At 42.7% G+C, this 21,359-nt stretch overlaps 1 protein-coding gene across 6 annotated transcripts in view; it reads right to left on the reverse strand.

Moving 5' to 3' along the window:
- Positions 1-21,359, reverse strand: part of LMO1 (LIM domain only 1) — a 65,879-nt gene that overhangs the window by 29,436 nt on the left and 15,084 nt on the right. The window contains exon 1 of one of the 6 annotated variants that reach the window (XM_065685890.1): positions 18,293-18,320. The exons of the other annotated variants lie outside the window; for them this stretch is intronic. The gene's annotated coding sequence lies outside the window, so the exon portion shown is untranslated. Of the gene's footprint in view, positions 1-18,292; positions 18,321-21,359 lie in introns of those variants that run through there. 6 annotated transcript variants of the gene reach the window in all.

The raw sequence follows: 21,359 nt of genomic DNA on the forward strand, positions 1-21,359 counted from the left end.
ACTGTCCAAAGACACTTAAAAAGGGGGAGAGGGAGGAAGTGTGGCAATTAAAAAAACCTTTAAAACCCCCTCTATTTAATAGCTACAGCGCTTTGGATGAACACGAGCACTTCAGAGACCCCATTAAAAAAAAAAAAAAAAGTCCTTATATTCCTTTAGGATTTTGAGCACTTCAGGGAGTGCTCTATGATGGTTCCGCAGGGATGGGGGAATTGTGTCAATCTGCCACCGGGCTGGGCAGTTCACGAGGGAGGCAGCCGAAGAGCTGGCTTTCACCAGGCCACACCAATTAAAGCAGAGGGTGTGTTTCCACCTCACACTGGCTATTTAGATTAATTCTTAACATTTCAACCTATGCAATTTTCCTATGAGCTCAAGAAACTGAATCTAAAGAAAATTTGTTCTTTATCAAAGAAACAAACATATCCACTGATGTCAAATAGAATCATAGAACCATAGAATAGTTAGGGTTGGAAAGGACCTTAAGATCATCTAGTTCCAACCCCCCTGTCATGGGCAGGGACACCTCACACTAAACCATGTCACCCAAGGCTCTGACCAACCTGGCCTTGAACACTGCCAGGGATGGAGCATTCACAACCTCCCTGGGCAACCCATTCCAGTGCCTCACCACCCTAACAGGAAAGAATTTCCTCCTTATATCCAATCTAACACCAGGTAATTTATTCCTGCTCAAAAGAAAAAAGGAAAATAGCTACAAATATTTTGATATTTCAAGAAAAAGTTCACAGACTATAAATATCTGTAAACCAAGTTTGTGAGAATAAAAGTCATTAAGAGCAGGGCTGCTACAAAGTCCACCTTATTACTTCCAAATCATGTTAGATGCCTTCTTTCCCTGGCTCACCTTTTCCTAGAATGCAGCATTTGAGAAATGTGTTTAGACATCTACTTGGGACACAAAAAGCAAGCTCTGGTTTCCCAGCACACATCTCCAGATCTGCCACGACCTCCTGTGCTGCAAAGGTCAAGGGAACAATCCCAGCTCACTCTTAGCATACCTTTCAGCAAAGAAAGAGGTACAAACATTTCCCTGTTAACCTAAAGCACGCCTAAACAACCCCTATGTCCTTCCTACCTCCGATTGCTCCCAAGACCACATCAGCCTCCCTGTAACCCTCTGGAACAGATGCTTTTATATGCTTGAAGTACACACTATGGGTATTTCCGTAGGCCATAGGGTGCCATAACCTGCTGTAGCAGTCTGTTGCCACTGCTGAAAACTCAAAACAGGATCACAGCATCCTATTTTTGGGTGAGAAAGGGAAGCAGACAGGAAGTGGAAGAACAGAAGTCAGCATGAACATTATATAAAATATGGTGTAGACACAAGTACAGTAGTTCTTCAAAGGAAGGAGAGAGCCAACACCTGTCCCTGAGAAAAATAATCAAGCTGTAGCAGCAGTGATTGCTTTAAACCCATGTTGTTTATCTACAGCTTACGTTCATTGCTTCCACATGCAAAATATAATCCTTTTCTCCAATCTACCTCAACTGTACTGCACTCCATGTGGTACCTCTTTTCCGAGGAGTGTCTAAATTATCTAAGCTCAGGAAAAAAGAATGTTACTTTAAAGCAATCCATGATCCGCCACAGCAAAGCGTAAGATGAGTAATTTGTTACTTCAAGTGCTAGGAGGTCTTTTTTCTTTTTTTGAGTGCCAACAGTATTTGAAGTGGTAACGTGCACATAGACATCTTAATTTAATTCTGCTTCATCCTTATATACCACTAGTGTACTTATTCCCAATTCACAGTAAACGAAAATCTGATGAGGAAAACTAACATCTGTTCCAGATCTAGTACGTAACAGAATTGTGTGAATGAGTATTTGCGAAACCCAAGATTCACTCGAGTCCCTAACTGACCTGCTCACAAACAGGAATTGGGTGAAAAAGAATAGATATCTACATTTCAGGCACCCCAAAGTTCAAGCAAAAAAAATTATCCCATTTTTTGTTATCCGTAGCAACAATTTCACAGCAACTGCCAGGTGTGCAATTGCCACTCTGTTTCTGCAGAATGAAACAGCAGAAGACTTCTCCAGAGACTTCTCACTTTTTATGTAGGTTCAGCCTTATTTTCACTTTATTCCCAAACCTACCACAGGTGAAATCCGGCCCCAGTCCCAAATAAGTCCATCAGGAAACACAAGAGTGACAGACTTGTGCTGAAAGCCAGTGCAGCCCAGGAAGCTGACGGCTTGGTTCTCCTCCCAGCGTTGTAGCAAGACCATCACTGTATCCAGTGCATTACTCTCCCATGGAAGTGCCTAGTGTGAATTCATCTCCCAGGTGAGAGCCTCTGTTCCCCCCTGAGAAGAATTTGGCTCAGTTATCTCTCAACCCCCGGGGGATAACAACTCCCTGTGGCCTTCTCCCCTTCAGGCTGGAAAACTCAATTCCTTGAGCCTTTCCCTGTAAGTACTGCCACTAAGATGGTGCTGGGCTGACACTGGACTTGCTAGGCTCTCTCTAGTCTGCCAGTAGAACAGCCAGCCAGCTTCAAGCAATGAACACTTACCTTTGTGTTCAAAGGCCTACAGCTGACTTCACAATTGACATGCTCACCTCTGGGAAGCAAAAGATTGTCACTTTTATATATCACCAACGATACAAATCAGACACCTCCAAAATACTGACTTTTTCTTTTTTGGTGGTTTTTTTTTTTTTTTTTTTACAAGCTTCCTCACAAGCTATTTCTACAGCCTGAGAAATCAGAAAATTTGATTTTTTACGAATATGCTTCCAGTGCTGACACTTCATGTCTTTTGCCTAGAAACTTCCGTCCTGCAACCATGGACAGCCAGAGGGGTGAAACACGGCCATCTCCAGCGGGAAGTGAAGCCAATGGAGAGCATGCAGAGAACTCCGTTTAAGCAGCCAAGAAAATCAGGGGAAACCCTTCCTATGTATTAGTGCTCTGAGACACCCTGTATGTACACAAAACAGGCACCAGTAACATGTTTAAGATTTGCCCATCCCTCTCTCCAAGATCAACCCTCAGCAATAACAACAGTTCATCTGCTGCTACGAAGGTCAAGGGCTCTGCCATCCCTCTGGGGATTTGACCTACTGGTTCCACAGAGTCTGACAGTATCAAACCTGACACTTAGATTAGTAGTTACTCCCCAGACATATCTAGTTTCCCATTTCTTCAGTTTCTAGTGTCAAAATACACTTGCAGTACAATACGCAAACCTCCACAGACAATATCCTCTCTGCTCTTCAGTTGTGGTTGGAAGAATGCCTATTTTTGCAGGAAGAAGTTGAACTTTATGTTAATGCACAATCATACTAATATACCCCTGAGCTCATTATTTTTGTTACAGAGCATGAAAAATAGTAAAGCTGCATCCCACAGTTAGCACCACATTATCAGCACACAGAGAAATATTTTGGAAGTTAGCATTTAAGACAGATGCTCTGCATTATCAACACCAGAGAACGATCTGTCTTTGATATGCAGTTCATGGATGGCTTCATCACAGTTTAATTTGGTGAGTTTACTTGAACCAATACATTGCAACACAATATATCACCTTTTAAGGTCTGGATCAGCATGGGTACCTGCACATTACCCTCTTTTGAGGGTGGTGAAGAGTTAAACCAATGGAGCACTTCTTCCCATTCCACATGATAAAACTGGAGCAACCCTATCCCCCCACCTTTTACACAGCCTTAACTTATCAAAATCATTACACTCATAATGAACAGGGTTTAACTCATTTTCATCATGAACTGTGAAGTGTCAGTTTCCCCTGGTGCTTCTGCAATCCAGAACCACTCCCGCACATCCAGAAGCTCCTGCCATGTCACACAAGAGCCACTGTCCCCCTGTTTCAGGATGCCAGCATCTTAAAAGTCTTACAAGTAGAAGGGTCAACCTGCGTAATTTCTTGCCCAGCTTCAAGGAATTTTTAACAAGGAAACAAAAGGAAGCTTACACAGGCGATATTAAACCTTACAAGGCCACTATGTGCTATTACTAAAGTCTGAAATTGCAACAAAGCTCTACTTAAAAACCTACACACCTGGTTCTCCAAGGCTACATATTTAAGTAGCTTGAAGATAGAGTTTGTATCATTCAAGATGCTTTAACACTTTTACACAAACCCACAAGTCTGCATAAACAGATGTCAGACAAAAGGTGTACCTACACAGCAAGTGGTGCCAGAGAACAACTTGCCCTCATCAGCTCCATTGGGGTAAATGGGCACCAACTTTGTTCCTCTAACTATAATCATGACATGGCTGTGCTGGCCCCTTTCTCTCTCTTTGCCAAAGAACAAGCCAGTTCTGAAATCTGTGCCTCTCTGTAAAACTGCCACTGGCTATTTTTGTGTTCCATTAATTCATGGACACTTCTGCAGGGAAGGTCCACATTTCGATCCGGCACACCTTGTAAAGTGTCGAGAGAAGAAAAATAAGCCTCAGCAGCCACAGCAACGGCAAGAGGATATCAAATGCTGCTTTAAGTGCTGATATATTTGTGCTTTGAAGGAAAAATGCACTCAGGAATCGCAGCAGGAGTCACCTCTATATAAAGACTTTGCATATAAAGGGACATTTATTATTCTCAATTAATGGCATTCTGATAGACACGTTTACATTTCTAAGTGTCAGATTCAGCAGAATACAAAATGACTGAAGACCTCTGAAAATCGCTATAAAAGGATCTAAAGACGACAAAAGAAAAAAACCCCTACATTTTCCAGAAGACACAAGACGTCCTTTGATATTCTTTACAGTTCTGAAGCCTGGTTAGTACAACAGGGCTTTCCAAATACAGATTTAAACGCTTGCAAACAGCAAAGCGAATTGCCACTACAGCTCCTTCACAGAATTCCGTGACTTCCACATCGAGAGGCAGTAACAGATCTTGATAACATCCCCCCATGGATTATTAGGGAAACCTAATGTGGCAGAACACTGTATTGTAGGCTTCTGGGAAAAAAAAATGAACAGCTAGAAGTCTCAAAAAAATTCACACTTTGCAAGCAAAATGTGCATATTGTTTCTGGATTTTAAACCAGCCTGTCAGAAGTACTGTCTGAAAGGAGAGAGAGAATAAACATCTTGATCACGTGAAAGAAGACTGTTTGGGGGAAAACCTAGAAATGGAAACACTTCACTGACGTTTTTGTAATTGAAGCACCAATAAATTCTTCACGCATACACACGCATGCCCACAGGTTGCTGGTGGCATAGCATGCATATGGCCAGGACTGTTACATGAGTGTTTGTCACTTTTAAACGCCCCTAAGGCTAAAAAGAAAAAATGACATTAACTCAACCATGAGAAGCTAAGGACTGTGTTTAAAAACAAATAATTAAAAATAAAATTGCAGACACTTAATGCCCAAAGCTATTCCAGTGCCTAACTCCCTGAGGCAACAGGAGGTCTTTCTTGCATACCTGCACTCACACATAGTCATCAAACCCTTCAAACACTCTCATCCATGGAAATGCTGATGTGAGCTGTAAAGCAGTCAATACACCTGCACCTAGCACAGAGACAGCTCACCTGGACCAACATAACCCTTAAATGGGAAGGGTGGGAGTGCACATGTAGCCCAAGCTGAAATCCCAGATGCAGTTCAGCATGGTGGTTTGCAGCTTCTACAGCAAGTGATTTTGGAAAGCTCCTGTGTGAAGGTGGAAGCAGCTCTGGTGTCTGGTTCCAGCTTAATCCTGTCTCTGTTCCTCTCCTGGTGCCATTGCATTTTGCAGCTACCTCTCATGGACTTCCAATGCATCTTCCTGGCTCTCCTTTTTGCGTCACCCCTTCCAAATAATATATGTATTAAAAAGAAGAATTTTACTCACATTTCTCTCCTTTCTCTGCTGGAAAGAGCTGCAGACTGTTTGCTGCAGCAGAAATTGGAACACTGGTTAGTTTTGTGGGATGGCTGTTGGTTGGGTTCTTTGTTGGGTTTTTTTTGCTTGTTTGTTTAATTAAGAATATCCTATAGAAAATGAAACCTCCCTGTCAAGTTACACTGTAGTTTTGAGGAGTTCAAATAAAAATGCCTAACCACCTATTCAGCTATATAAATCTACATGTTGTGGGTATTCCCGCCTGGTGGCCTGATGCTAGACCTGTAAATAAATAATTCAGTACTCAAATAATAGCAGCTAAATTTAAAAAGAACCCACAAAACCTACTAGCATTAACTGGAGTTTCAACAGTCAGGCTGGGTTTCTTGGGCAGGGTGGGAAATGTAATTTACTACCAAGGGGGAAGTATGCGTGTTGAAAACTAGTTCAGCAACACCTCCAGATATAAAAGCTGTTCCTCAGCCTCAGCCAGTGGGCTGCAAATCCTCATGGACTGCAGCTCCCTACGCCCTCACACACAGCTCCATCACCACCTCCAGACTCAAAGGACAAGCCCACCTCAAAATCCCAAGGGTTGATGCCAGCAGCTCCCCAGTTTGGATGAAGAACTGCACCACGAACCAGAAAATCTCAGATTAGAAGTGCAGTTCTGCTATTGATTTTCCACGTGAAAATCTCTGCATTGGTGACTTCACTGGTGACAGGGAACCATCCACGCCAGTTATTTCTAAGAGGTTTCAAGACGTTGTTGCGGACACCTCATAGCAGCCTTCCAATACCTGAAGCGGGCCTATAGGGATGCTGTGGAGGGACTTTTCATTAGGGACTGTAGTGATAGGGCAAGGGGTAATGGGTTAAAACCTAAACAGGGGAAGTACAGGTTAGATATAAGGAGGAAGTTCTTTACTGTGAGGGTGGTGAGGCACTGGAACAGGTTGCTCAAGGAAGTTGTGAATGCTCCATCCCTGGCAGTGTTCAAGGCCAGGTTGGACAGAGCCTTGGGCGACCTGGTTTAGTGTGAGGTGTCCCTGCCCATGGCAAGGGGGTTGGAACTTGATGGTCTTAAGGTCCTTTCCAACCCAAACTATGCTATGATTCTATGGTCTCCAGCACTCTGAAAGCACCATGTTGCTGTACAAGTTTAAGTGTGCTACCAGATGCAAAAGATTTAATGTGACAGTCTATGCTTACCTTGTGCTAAGATTCTTTAGTAAAGGCCACGTAGATAGGTAGGTTAAAGAGATTAAACTTTCCACTGGATTATTTTTAAACTTCCATAAAGTCCCCACAATTAGTTCCTCTGAACACAGGAGTTTACATTTTCTTTTCAGGAAAACCCCTTTGGAACCTGTGAGGTGCTCTGGAATACACAACATAGATATATATTACCACAAAAAGGCAGTTTTCCCTCCCTTTAAATGATGGAAAGTCAATTTGCATCATAATTACAACCAAGGCCTTGTAACGTTACTTTTAGTTAAAACAGTAAACTACTATAATAAAAGTGTACCTGGGGAATATTTAGAGAAAGCACTAATGATTCCTTCCCTAGTGGTTAATAAATTCACTTCCAGATCAATTTGTTCATGATAGAAACTTGAGAGCATAAACAGTCACACAAGCACATTAGAGTGTGTCTTTCTCAGTATAAATGATTTATTATAATGATTAGCAGCACATAAACAATTTAAAATACAACTCTAATTAGCTTTTTGGAAGAAAAGGAGAAAAACCTTCCTGACTCCCTCTACACATTATATTTTACTCTTCTAAGTGTGTACTTTTTAATTAAATCCAAATGTCACAATAAATTTAAAGTGTTTTATTACCACCCTGGCTAACTAAGCCATTCATGCAAACACCCATTATATTAAACCAGATACGGTACTGAAAGTGGTTGAGGAGAGAGGAAAAAGAAAGGAGGGAAAAGGCAATTACTTCTATGTTTGACAAAAGATTTGTACAAATGTTTAAAGACAAGATCATCTTTGGCAAGCTTTCTCTGTTCCATCCAGGGAGGCTGGCCAGCTAATTGCTCTTTAATACCTGTTTCCAAGTTTGAAAACGTCACACCCTGTTAAACTTTTCCCATTGAAAGCAAAAGGAGGAGGAGAGAAAGGTAGGAAAACTGGTCTGTGTAAAATCTAGCACAGTTTATTTTACTACAAACAGCCAAAGCAAACTGCTTCTCTACTTGTGAACACATAGGCCCTTTCATACATCAGAGGGATTAAAATGGTGTCCTTCCTAAAGACACTGACAACCATTCCACAAGAAGGCTGCCAAATGCTGTCCATGATGAGATCCTGCCGTGGCTTCACTATGGGGTGAAGTACCACCTTCCCTTAAGCCCCCCAGCTCAGAGGATGCAGCGGTCTGTGGGGCAGGCAGGTGCTCACCCTGCTGATGTTACTGGCCATCCCAGACAGCTCTCCCACAGCTCACATGCTCATGGTGCAGTTGGCATAGAAAGGGACCCTGGCTGGTGCCAGCAGCGACAGGCATTTGCCTACAGCTTATGGGCAAAAGGGGAGAGAAAGGCTTTCAAGCAAGGTTTGCAAGGTGCAAGTGCAGCTGAACTGATGGTGGGATACTGAAGATACAGTCTGGGGTGGCTGCTGAGCACCACAGGCCCATGGCCCATCTCTGGGCACTTTGTAGAGGTGCAGGTTAGGGGAGCTGTGGGGCTGGGGGGTATGATGGAGAGACAGAGGAAGGGAGGGAAACCCAGCCCCAGGTCTCCCAGACCCAGGCGGCGAACCCGGAGCCTCAGGGCTGCTCAGCAGCACTTTGTTTTGCTGCTGCATCAGCAGACTGGTCTAAACAGGACAGATTTAGCATAGTTCAGGCAAAAGCTACCCATTAAAGAAAGCAGCTACGATTATTAAAATAGGTTAAAGAAACTGGGCACTGCGCAGATAAAGCTTTTGACCTTAGCGTGCAGCTCTCTCAAGAACATTTTAGTGTAATTTATCTAAATTAAAAACCAAACACCAAATTCTAAAATGGCACAAAAAGATCATTTAAAAAACGCGATTAAAAAAGCAGGTCAAGGGTTGGAAATTAGTAATTACTACTACAATTAACCAAAATCAGATGGAGACACATAAATTGTGCATATTACTGCAGTTCACGTCAGAAAGGCAAATGCAAGCAGAGCACAGAAGAAAAAGCCTTCAAGTTGCAGAACCACTTGTATAATTAACCTCTGCCACAGCAGAAGACCCGCTCTTGTGAGCTTGCATCATTTATTTTTAGCGAGAAGTGCTGCTAGTTACTGTACCCAGCTATTAGACCATGCTCTTCACCAGTTACTGCGTTCTTTGGAAACCGATATTTTGATTTTCTTCCGGTCTAAGATCTTAGTGCATCTTCACCCTATTAGTAGTACATTTGCCCTTCACCTCCTATTTGAATAGCTCTGAAAGAGACGAGAAAGGCCAACTTCTGAACATCCTGGTATTGAGAAGAGGTCATTTGCCAAAAATGCCACCTGCTAGAGTCCATATTGTTTGAGTGCAAAAGCCTATTGAGAACTGCAAAGGACAAAACATAAAGGTTTTCTAAAACAGACTACTTAACACTGGATGGAGACAGAAATACTCTGTATGCAACTAACATCCTTCAGATGATTTTCCTTAGGTTTGGGGGGACAAAAGATAATTTAACAATTAGCACTTTGTTCCCACTTCAATCTCAGAAGGGCTCTTTGTAAGCTTCCTTGGAGCAACTCTGAAAGAGCACAGTGGGATAGAACTGACTGACTACTGTTTTGAACTATACCCAAAATGAACTGTTCTCTAGGTCTTCCCTTGAAGCAATCATCTACTTCAGGTTAGATGAGGAAAATCTAGGTTCAAATCTTATTCAGGCTCCAGCTTAATTTTGAGAGCTCAGAAGGCTCCACAAATCATTTTAAGTTAACGTAATGAAAATAGGTGAACTTGAGAAGGTGGACAGGCACGAATGATCTCTTCCAAAATAGGGAAGAATCCATCTGTTCCCCTTTAAAGTGCATAAAAGTCTTTGTAGCAGTAATGAAAATTCAGGGATGTAAGTCATGGACATCATTGCAGTCTATTAGAGAGTGGAGTGGGGCTGTATTATAGAATACTGTGAGCAGTGGTGATTATATAAAAGGGATGCTACAAAGGCAGCATAGCAGAGGGAAAGTCAAATGATTCAAGGACTCAAGAATCTCAGTTCCTCAAAAATGGAGGGAGAAATGAAGATTTCTATCTTTTTAAGAGGCAGGATGAGTACAGAGCCACATGGATGCCTGAAAGAAATCAGGAAGATGGAGGCATAAAGCAGGATGTGCTCTTCAGATGCAGAAGGCATATGGCTGCAGCTCCAGATGAAGCACAGATGGTAGGTTTGCACCACAACCAGCACAGGGGCAAACAGGAGGAGGGCTCTGACGCAGCACTTGGGAAGGTCTCTGCTCTTCCTTTCTTCATTCCACACACCAAACCATGTCTTTCAGCCATGCATTCTCACACCTGAAGAAGACATAGCCTCTGTGCCAAGCACCTCAGGTGAGGTAGAGCTGGTCAGAGCATAAGAAACCCTGGCTGGGGGCTGCCCATGGTGGCACTTCCGTTGCCCATGGCTTGCAGCCACAGGTCGTATCTCCAGCTCTGTGCTAGCAAGCACTACCAGCTCCCTCCGTGTCGCGTCCCGCAGAACAGCTACCATGGCCCTAAGACACTGAGTGACTGCAAGCACCCTGCTGCCCCACAGCAGAGCTGGCCATGAAATCGCCCTTTTGAGCCTTCTGCACAGGACTGCAGCACAAAGAGGATCACCTGCCACCTCCCATTTCTCTCTTTGGATCCGGTGCCTATGGAGCAACCTATGCAAAACCAAAGGCACACAAGACCCACGAGAAGACAGGCTGATCAGTCATCATGCAGAATAAAGACTAAACGTTGAGAAACCCTTAACTAGTTTGAAATGTTCTTCTGTGCACATTTTAAAAATGGCAGGTTCCACACAAGTTCTGTTTACCTCTATATCAGTTCTTCTGACTTGGAGCCAGTAATACCCACAAACAGACCCCTAGTATATGTCCTGCTTCCAAATCATGCACGCTCTTCTCTTCCTCTTCCCTTACCAGGGGACTACACTTCTCCCATACATGAAGATGGAGTTTACTTTAACATTTCCAAAGATACTTACGTGCTTTATAGTGTATCTCCTTGCTAACATTTTAAAAACATCTCTGTCAACCAGCCTTCCAGTAAAGCATGTTTCATTTGGTTTTCACATTGTTCCCAAATTGTTTCTCTCTATTTTAGGGGAAAACCACTTCGCCATAATACGTATTATACAGTCGCGTAAATCCAGCAAGGGGAAAGGTGAGGATGACATATTAAATTGCATAAGTGATACAGAAATCCTTAGCCAGATTAGCATTTGACACAGTGTAACACGAAATCTTACTCTCAAAGTAAACTGGAAACAGACATCTGACAGCCAGCACCCACACTGATCTGCCCTTGGGTATGGTACTGAAGCAAGAATGGCATGAACTTGCATGTTACTTTGCAATTCAACACGTAGTGTTAAGGGCTGAGATGTGGAGACCAGAATTTCATCCCACCACAGATTCCAAAATGCTATTTTGGTAAAGCTATTTTACTTATATTACCCTTCTCAACCTTTTTTTGGATGCTTAATTAAAACATTTAAAATTAAGAGATTATGTTTTGCTATTCTGCATATGTACTCTGTTTTACATAGCACAGTATCAAACAAATACAAACACATGCAGGGTCAAGCCCTGTGGGTTTGTTGCCTTTTTTCTGACATGATTTCTTAGCAGTTTCTTCCAAGACATAAAAAGCATCTTCAGCATTTATTTCATGGAAATACTGTTGGTCAGCATCCACAGGATGTGTAAGACCTTTCCTTCACCAGGTAGGCATCTCTGCTAAACTCAAGGGTAAACACTTGAGTGGAAGGAGAGCTCTGAGAGCTTGCAGGGAAATGCTGAGTAAACACAGCCCTGCTATCAACACTACTCCTTTAATGACAAACTCATTCAGATGTTAAAGTTGCCTCAAGCACTTGATCATGATATGCAGTGTGAGGAAAGTTCAAAATCAACTCCTCCTCCTGCATTCACATACAACTTCAAACAGTAATACACACCTACCCAGATTGCTTTACAGATCTTGCTTTGATAAGCATTTTAACTAGTTTCATACCATTTGAAGAGTATTCATATAATTGAAACAAAATGAGACTTGTCACACTTTTCACAGCTGGTACTGTAGTAACAACTTACATGACTCCTGTAGCAGGAAGCAGCATAATAATCTTCACAACTGGCTTACCCTGTAGATCTAATGGAAACTTAAGCCAAGACCAAGAAACATTTGCTTTCTTTGATTACGCATTACCAAGGAGTGTTCTTTGGAGAGTCACTGCTGTAAGCTTACAAGCTAAATGAGAGCAGCGCACACTGAGAAACCCTAAGCATAGATCAGGGCTTGGCAAAGGTTTTGTTGAGCTCATTTTTTTCTCTAGTTCCTTGGGATGGGAGGCGCGTGGGATACAAGTCATCATTTCAGACTTAAACACATGGGACTTGATTATTGATGAGGAAAGAGCCAACCATTCCCAGCAGAAAGGAGACAGGATGAAAAAAAGTATCCATCAAGTGTAGCACAGGGACTACCATGACACATCCATAGCTCTTTAATTGAATGCACTGTTTAATTTGATAAAAAAGCTTATAATGGCAAAAGACAGTCAGAAATATTTGTCGCAAGAAGCAATCAGAGCTTTGCTTAGTGGACAGAAAATGGATCCAGTTGTGTACAGTGAAACATGCCACAACTAAACTACCCTGACCACGAGGCAGCGGCTTCTCCAGCCTGGGAAGGGTGAAGGGATGAGACTGTCAGCCTCTGGTGTCATTTTTCAAGTCTTGCAGATAGAAACTGCCTGACTTCATGACTGGTCACCAACAGGAGATGTCAAAATCGTCCACCTTGGCTGGCACAGTTGCTACTGCCTTCAGCTCTCTCAGGATCCTGCCAGTGCATATTTTTCTTCTGAGAGAGACCAATGGCAAATTGCAACTCTGGATGCAAGTGTAACTGCCCACGAGGATGCAGAAATTGCACTGGGCACAATTAAAGCTGAGCAGTACATTACTGCAGCATGGCCTCTCTGGTTACTCTAACTCAGAGCCTGTCACCATTTCCAGCACCTCTTCCTCCTGTACTTATTACAACAGTTGCAAGACGAAAGAAAAAAAAGGCAAGAAAGAGCAAAAACCCACACCAAGGCTTTAGGTTAGCCTCTCAGCCTACAGCTACACCGCACTCACTGCAGGACTAGGAAGAATCCCGAAGAAATTATCCAGGGAAATCTGAACCCTTTTAACATAGATGCACCAAACCCTTGAGATTGTTCACTCATGGAGAGCAATGATGCACCTATGAAGCCCCAAGAAAAGCCTAGATGCTGTGACAGTACCACCAAAAGGGCCTTTAGCTGACCATACATCACATGAGGAAAGAAATCAGGAATCTCCATCTTTGCTTTGAAGCACCAAGATACTCATTGACCAGCTGGCCCCTGCATCCTCCCTGAAGGTTTGATGCTGGTGGGGCACCTTCCCCGGTAGCTCCATCAGCTAGAGGCACCTACTGGCTTGATGGAGCAAGAAGGAGAAGAAGGCAGAAGCCAGCCCTCAGGAGTGCACTTCAGCTCAGCCCATTTTCTTTCCATAAGGCACTCAGCAGAACTTCCACATGATGGACTAGGCTGCAGCAGGAGCAGCAGCACTGCCTGCTTTGGTCCACACACTGACAATGCTGAAATATGCCAGTTTGCAGCCTGGCATTGCTTCCCACAGAGCACATCATTATGTCAGCAGGGCCTTTATAAGAGCTACTCCAAAGCTCGCAACCAGAAGTGTGGTACCACAAACCCCACAGCTTTGTGCGAGCCAGAACCAGCTGTTTCCCACATCAATGCACCATGCCTTTGAGCATCGATGCTCCCATGAAACCAGGTTAAAAAACTCAGTGCTACTACCAATTCCTGAAAAAGGAACAGTGATAATACTGCATCAAACCAATTCTATTTGGTCTGCATTTTTTCCACCATTCAAAAGAGCACTCTGTTGCCGTTGCCCCTACAAGCAATCCCATCTCATTATGGTCAAGCCTACAGGGTGGACCATGTATAGTGGAAGATAAGAAGAAAAGATTAGGTGAAACTTAGGAGCTGCACCTGGTGAAGAACAGCTGCAGCAGTCAGTATCCCAAGTATGTTACCTATGGTAGAGCATTATGTTTCTCTCCCACCTTCCCCAAAGTATTTAATTCAGAGCAGAAGGGGTAAAATGCATTCACCTTTGAGCTCCTGTGCCACAAGAAGCCATATTCATTCAGCTTTCCTATTTAACTAAATGGAGTTCACACATGCTACAGTATAAAGTTACCTCTTGCCATCTGAAAGCAGTCCAATCAATGCTGTACACAGACAGTAGCATTTGAATCAGCCTTAAGTTAATTCTTAGTCGTTGAAACTGTGACAGCATGCTGACCCTTTCAAGTCAACTGGGAGCAGGCAATCTTTGCAGAAGATCCTCAGGCCTTTAATCAGATTCTCAGTGGGTTTTAAAGAGATACTACAGCATCAGTTTGTAAACATCTCTCTAGTGAAAATAAAGATTACTTCTGACCTAGCCAATTACTCAGTCCCAGAAGATATATCCTAGAGTTATAATTGAATGAACCATAGGGAAAGAAAATATATTTTAGGTAGGGGGTAGCAAACCCAAATCCCAATTTAGGATGCAAGCAGCACTGTATCCTGTGAAAAGATCATCTACAGAGAGAAATGCTTATAAAAAAAAGTCTATTAAATCATCTAGTCCTTTCTCCTACCAGGGCAAGATTGCTCTCTTGAGCACAGCGCCCTACTAAGATGACTGCAAATTATCAGCTGAAGATCTTCCTAAAAAGCAGGTGCGATGGGGAAAAAAACAAAGCATTATTTTGCAGAGACCCATAGCATCATGTGTTTGTTTGCCATATCACAGAGAATGTGGGGTGAGATACCAGCTCCCGGTAGTGTGGATATGCTGTAATACGAGTAAGCAATGACAAAGAAAATGCTGGAGAAAGAGAGCAGAGGACTTGCGCTTAGCACCGAAACTGCCAGAGACATTAGAGAGTCTTGTTGCATTACTTTCGAACTGTAGTTTAGCATGCGGAGCTATTGCATTCCATTGTGGAGAGATATGATTAGCGACTTTAAAAAAATCAAGTTATTTATTCTGGAGCTATTACAGACTAATGTGTAACAGACATCACCCGATGAGCCATAAAGGCTCCAAGGGCCATTACAGCCTTGCAGGCCAAGACCTATTTGAAGGTTTTTAAGTTTGTGGATCACTGCTCTCAAACCAAACAGCACAAGCAACACCTGCATGCAGAAAAGGTAGGGGAGACTTCTGGGAAGAGCAGCTGCCTATACATTTTCACACTCAGATCAAACCAAATCACATCACTGAAGAGAAGTTTGGAGGCCACAGACATGGCTTTTGCCCTTCCCATCTAGGAGTTCACCCATAAGTTTGTACCTCTTTTTTTAAGGAAGCATTGAAGAAGAAAATGACACTATATCCTTCATGCTTCCCCATCAAGGCCCCCTTTCTATTTTACTTTCACAGGGAACTAAAAATCCCAGCCAAGTGACGGGTTTATAAAATTTTAATAGGAAAGAAAAAGGTATCCTCAGGCAGGATCTTATGTGCAGACTTTCACCATAAATGAATGTTCATGAAAATATAGGTTTTATATGGAAACACTGACAGAGCTTCATACACTGTGACATAAATGCCTCAGCATCGACTGACGTCTGAGGAGGACTAGCAAGTTCCACCTCCTGCAGCCAGAGGCTATCATACCATCTCTTTCTCTAACCCAAATGATCCAGCTTTATTCTTCCACTATTCTCTGGGGAAAGCTGATATAGAGACCAACTATTCTGAAGCCCAGAAGCTTCCAAATTGTTAGCCTAGAAGTATTCTTAGCCATTTCCACCTAGTTTTTCTAATGACAATAAAATCTTTTGGGGTAAAGAGCCTGTTTTCCTTCTTGGCTGGTGTTTCCCCTCCCACTGTCCTCATACAGGGCAGACCAGTCAGCCTTTGTTGTGCAAAGGCAGACAAGTTACAGTGTGGACCCTTCAGTTTTCATGAGCATCCTCTGCCCCTGTTTCCACATGGATTTACTGTCCCTGAGAATGAGCAATCTGTGTTTTACCCATGATAGACAAGGTCTAGCAGTGCCTCTTTCTAGCATTATTAACAGTGATCATTAGCAGCAGTTTTGTTCAATCCATTCCAGGATTCCATTTGTTTTTTTCCAGCTACATCATACCTCAGTCCTTTTGAGGTGAACCACTACCTGTCCGTGCCACACTTTCCCCTCTTCTTTGGCCATTTCCAGCCAATGGCAATTCCTGCTTGTAGCAGTGATCCCAGCAGAGATCAGCTGGGGCTCCCGGATCCCTTTTCTTATGGTTGTGAGCTTCACGTGGGAAAGCAACCAAAGGGCAACAGAACAAGACTTCAGTTCCCCTTCCATCAGTTACCTGCACTGCAAAACCTTTCAGTCGTGTTTTCATGAGATCAGAAAATCTGGACTTAATGCTTGCAAAGTAGCTCTTCCACCCTCTATACTAAAAGGTAAACTGACCCTCTTCTGTTTGAAAGCAGAATTCATGGCTTTGGTTTCATCTACCACTTCTGAAAAAACTGATGCTTGAGGTTCACCTCCCCTCATCCCACAGGATTGGAACAGAAGCATTACTTCTCATTCACAAAAAAGGAAAGAGATGCCACAATGAACAGTCACATCCTGCATATGCTGTCATTTCTTAGAGCAGCAGCAATCTAAGAGCAGTGCTCCGCAGCTAAGGTATAACAATCCTGTAAGAGCTAAAGCAGCGTGTTATTTTTTTGTCAGCCATGGGGTAAGTACACGCACTTCTACAAGGCAAAGTTTTGCTTTCAGAAAACTTGAGGTTTCTTAACTGCACGGGGAAGATGGGTAACCAGGAATGGTACCTGAGCGATGGACAAACCCACTGGTGCTCTCAAGTGCAATGGGGATGTAAAGAGCCAGCTCCACCTAAAAACTCCTCCCGATCTCTGCAGAATTTAATTGCTGTTTTCTTTAGCATACACACACACAGAGCAAATTAAAAAATAAGAGACAGTGTGCAGGGTGGAAGCACCATTACACAGTATTAAAATGTCAGAGATTTAAGCTCTGTGTTGGTTTAGTCATGAGTTACCAACAACCACTGATGGCAGACATAAAGCTTCCCTTAAATTATTAAGCATAAAACAGCAGACTGTAATATTTTGCTAAACCAAAGTACAGACACAGACAAAGATGTCATTTCAATATTTGAAACCAGCAAGTTTAATTTAAAATAAGAGCAAACCAATAAGCTCAGAAAATAGCAATGTGTGAGAGGAAAATTACACTGCTAGAGAAAAAAGTGGAAGGACTTAAGAAATTTATAAAAGTAATCTCCAAGTGGAAATTAGAAATCAACCCCTAGAAACAGAATAACACAAAAGAAATATTACTGTCCACTTTCTAAATCAATATAACACTGCTACACGACAGAATTACCATGGTAACTCAAGTAAAAAGAATAAAGCAATTCTTATTATTTCAAAATAAAATCACAGCCTGAAGCCCAGCTTTTATTACAACTGCTGATAGATCGCTGGCTTGTATTTATCTGAAATATTGCTTTTCAATCAGCTATTTTATGAATGTACAAATTTCACTGAGCAGCCCACTTAGACTGAATGCTTAAAAACCCCCAAAAAGACTAGTCAATGAATTGATTATACATATGCATACATATTTTAAAGGGAGCCTTATTACATCTTTTTTCCTTTTTTTACGCCATCCGAATTAAAGAGAGATAAGAGATGAACGAGAGCAAGTTAAAACCTTGTTTAGTCTGACCTCTCTAAATTCCAAGTTAGATTCCCTGGGAAAAAACAGCAATAAGAAAGAACAAAGAGGAATAACAGCCTACCCGAAATACTGCACCCCCTGCACAAGGACAGGGAATGCGTGTGCATCGGGGGTGTGTGCAAACACACAGAAGAGACACATCTGTTCCCTCCTGATCAAAGAAAAAGAGAAAACATTGTCTAAATACAAAGTTGCTCAAGGACGTTTTGACTTGCCCTGCTGGGTACTTCAGACATTTCAAGCACTGTTTGTACAGCTTGGAAAGTGCATCAAGCACAGGATACTTGTCTGCATTGAAGCTGCGCTAAAGGCAGAGCTCAGTCAAGTTCCCCCACGCCTCCACTGCTGGTGCCACCTTTTAAACACATTAGTGCAAGGAGAAAACCAGCAGGTTACCTTCTGCTCCCTCCCGCCGGACATTCAAAAGAGCATCGATCAGGAACTGAAAGCAACAGTCCTCTTAAAAATAGCAGTGCTCCGCCTCTGCCCCTGCCCTTCCAGTCCCTCCTTCCTCCGGCCACAGCAAACAGCTCTGAACCAGCTGGATACCCAAACAATCAGTAGATAACAGGGCTGAGCTCCACGGGACCTTAGAGCAATCTATGGAGTACCAGCACACCAGCTGGCTAAGAAGTTAAGGCACCATCTACCAAAACAGCGTTGGCAAACATGCATCTGTAGACTGTCAGGATGTTTTATAGCACAGTCTTACCTTCTGTTGCACACATGAAATGGCAGAGGGCAACACAACCGACACAATCATAGCAGGAATCAGAGGGGAATGTGACTATGCTCATAATTATGGCAAGAAGATAGGCTAGCAAAAGTCTTTCCTCAAAAATGTGCAGTTCCTTGGACTAAACCTCAGGGACATATGTTAGAACAACCAATAAAGAAAAAAGCCTTATTGAGAGGGGATCAACACAGGTGCCCTAAGAACAGTCAGAACACTCCAAGAGCAACTGTAGCAGTAGCGCTCCATCCCTCACATGAGATCCACAAGTTATTTTCCTCTTCTTCTGTGGAGCTCTGACCTCCAAACACAGTATGGGGGAGCAGGCAAGGTGGGACCCAGGCCCAGCACTGTGCCACAACAAGAGACGGCAGTGCAGATCTCACCCTCCTCTTTGGCTGCGCAGGGCAGCAAGGGCTGTGCAGAGAGAAAGCAGAACAGAACAAATCGGGAACAACTTGAACAGACACCTGCTCACCCCTCGGGGAGACGAGGCACATTCCCTCAGATACCCAGGCCCTAGCTTTAGGGAATGCTAACTTGGGGTGCACAAATTCCTTAATACTGGCAAAATGCCTTGAGGATTAAAAGCAGCAGCAGTGTGCCAAGTATCATAGCTAGAAGTAAAGGCAAATGCTGCCACAAGAGCAATAAACCACCTGCCAGCTGTCTTTTATATCAAAATATTTCAGTGTTCTTAGAGCTGCTTAATTTCCCATCTTGCTCCAAGTCCAGAGGAACTTTGTGGGTTGTTAGTTTTGCCATGTAGGAGTGACATTGCTCATTGTTTTTCAAATAGATTTAGTAGCTGTGATCATACTCAGCTCAATCTAGAAGTATTCACTGCCTTTCAGTGTAATGTGGTCCTCCGCTATCTACTGCAAATGGGTTTTAAAAGCAACGGTGGAAACAATGTGTGCTTAATCTGAACGTGGACTGCAGGTAGGTCACACACTCAAATATCCTGTTTTATGTGGTATCTGGTTGTATTTTAAAACACTCTTTCTAGAGACTTGAAGGCAGCAGAGGTCACAAACAATCATACGCAGATTAGAAAACTGAAGGAGCTGGGGGGAGCGAAGGGAAGCCTTGTCTGACAAACTGAAATAGGACACTCTAAATTGCACTTTGTATTTCTTTAAAAGAAAAAAATGGCTAAAGTAGTAAGCTTCAGAGAAACAGTAAGTGCAGGGGTGGTTAAAGAGTTTTTATTCAAATAAAGTCTTGCCCCAGGAGATAGAAGTAGAATCTTGAAATATGGAGATAGGATTTTACATGTGCTAAAAGCATCAATGTGACACTTTTTGGAAAAAAAGGGGGAAAAATACCTTCGTTGTTATAAATGACAAAATAACAACTAAATGTTTGCTTTGATCCCAGCGCATAAAGGGTGAAGCTTTTAGGCAAGGAGCGGCAGGTGATCTCAGCTCTTCTGCAAGTCCTAATGCTCCTAAAAGCCACTCTTCCAGTTTCTGTAATTGGGCATCAGTAGTTAATGTAGTATTGACTGCATTACATGCTCCTGTGCATCCTCTCACTAATGCCAATTGCATCACCTTGTACATTTACCATATTGCTTAGCCAATAGCTGTTAAAAGCAATCCAAATCATGAATCATATAGGAAACTTTTAGCAAGACACGACATCCAAAGGAGACAATTTACAGTTGAGTTAATCTGGGTACATTAGCGAGACATGGATTCAGGAAGACAGACCAATTTATGTTACTTTAGTTTTACCCTTTATTGCTTTGTATAGGCAAATGAATGGAAGGGCATGGAGTAAAAACAGATATAAAGGAGTCCTTTTCAAAACAGATCTCCATTCTGTGCAGACAGGTCAAAGGGTTTGAGACTGATGCTTGTTTGGGCTTTCATAACCATAACAGGCTACTTACAGAAATCATTTTCCACAAAGGAGTATAAAGATAAATATATAATGGATTCTGAATAATGTTCAGTACCCACCCCCACTGCAAGTACATTAAGCACAAACCAGGTTGTTCAACATTATCTAAGGCTTGGCCTATCCACAAGACACCTGACATCAAGAGTGCCAGGAAGAGGCTTCACACAAGGTCCCAGGTAGGTCTGCTCATGAGCTCTTTCAGGTGGGAGCCCACAGCAGGAGGTTTTCTGCAAAACACACCAAAGCTCACCAGCTCCACCAGCAAGCACACTGTCTCAAACCAGTCATCCATCCATACATTTCTACCACGTCACTTGTCAATATACACAAAGTTCGACCTTCCCCTCCCTACTTGGTTCAGAGGGACTGCATTGTTTTGAAACGTATAGCAACCTCTCTGGAACAGAAGAAAGTGATAGAAGAATTAAAGAGGTATTGGTTAACCCACATCAGCTGCAAGGTAGAGCCAACCAGGAAACAAATTAGTAGCAAGTTCCCTCTGAAAAAGTACATTTTACAGAACAATTTCACACTGGATGCTTGACCAAAAGATGCATAACAAATTGACATCACACCTTTCTGCTTTTCTGATCAAGCTCAGTAGCACCAGGAAAATAGAGGAGATAAGGAAAAAAGGACAGCTAGGAACTGTGCTATTGCCTCATTTCTTAAGGGCAGCGAGTAATTTGCAATACTTTTGGAGGGGAAAGAAAAAATTTAGGGGATGCAATGGCTTATCAGACAAAAACTTTACAAAAGAAAAAAACTGAACTGTATCCTTAAATACAGGATTCCAAGATACTGGAAACGCTGGTCTTCCAA

Source organism: Lathamus discolor, chromosome 6 (genome assembly GCF_037157495.1).
Source record: "Lathamus discolor isolate bLatDis1 chromosome 6, bLatDis1.hap1, whole genome shotgun sequence".
In the NCBI taxonomy this organism is placed as follows: domain Eukaryota; kingdom Metazoa; phylum Chordata; class Aves; order Psittaciformes; family Psittacidae; genus Lathamus; species Lathamus discolor.